Source organism: Geospiza fortis, unplaced genomic scaffold, assembly GCF_000277835.1.
Source record: "Geospiza fortis unplaced genomic scaffold, GeoFor_1.0 scaffold23, whole genome shotgun sequence".
Classification (NCBI taxonomy): domain Eukaryota; kingdom Metazoa; phylum Chordata; class Aves; order Passeriformes; family Thraupidae; genus Geospiza; species Geospiza fortis.
In genome coordinates this window covers 11,280,634-11,281,485 of record NW_005054303.1, presented here as the reverse complement: position 1 = coordinate 11,281,485, position 852 = coordinate 11,280,634, and positions in this window count along the sequence as shown.

The window sequence follows — 852 nt, the reverse complement described above, 5'->3', positions numbered from 1 at the left end:
GAGGCGAGAGGAGCGGGGACGGGGCTGGCGGGGAATGCGGGTGCCCGAGGAAGGGAAGGAGGCGACATCGCCGCAGCTTCTTCTCTCCCAAGGGCTGAAGCGCTGGGGATTATCGGAGGCGAATTTTCTGAGAGGAACAAGGGGAAGAAAAAGAAAAAAAAAATATATTATGGAGAGGAATGGTTGGGGCACAGCCCCGCCGGGGAAACTAAGCTTCCTGCCTCACCTGGCAAAGACGAGGAGAAGATGGAGAATTAACAGTTCTCCATGCCAGTGAAAGGCCATAACGGGGAGCTAAATTACCCCAAATCGCGACCTCTGCGATGTGCCCGTGGCTGTCCCCACCATCCGCCTCCCTCGCTTTGTTTTGCGGCGGTTTTGCTGGAGGAGACCAAACGCCAGGTCCAAGGAGCGTGCTAAGCTTTTTTCCCCAGCAGAAGGATTTTATATTATACAATTTGACATTGATCTTTAAATCGCCTGAGCTGTGCTTTTTTTGTCTTCTCGGTCTCATCGCGTTTACTTCCCTGTCCTCAGAGAGATGCCTCCCCGGTAAGCTGATTGCTTGGCCCGATTTATTTAGCAGCCGCAGCCTGGCACTGGGGGAAGCCGGGCAGCGCTGGCAGCGGGAGATGCTCCAGCTCCCGCTCGGCTCCGGCTGCCTGCGAGGGGCAGGGGCATTTCAGCTCCGTGATGGTTTAATTCAGCCCTGCTGCCTTTTATCGGGAGGGATATTCCCGTCTAGCCAGTGACTTCTGCCCCTCTGTTTAAATTTGAATTTTAAACCTGAATTCAAGGCGTTTACACCCCCCATGCCTAAAGCTGCGTTCCGTCCCCAAATGCATGTGCCTT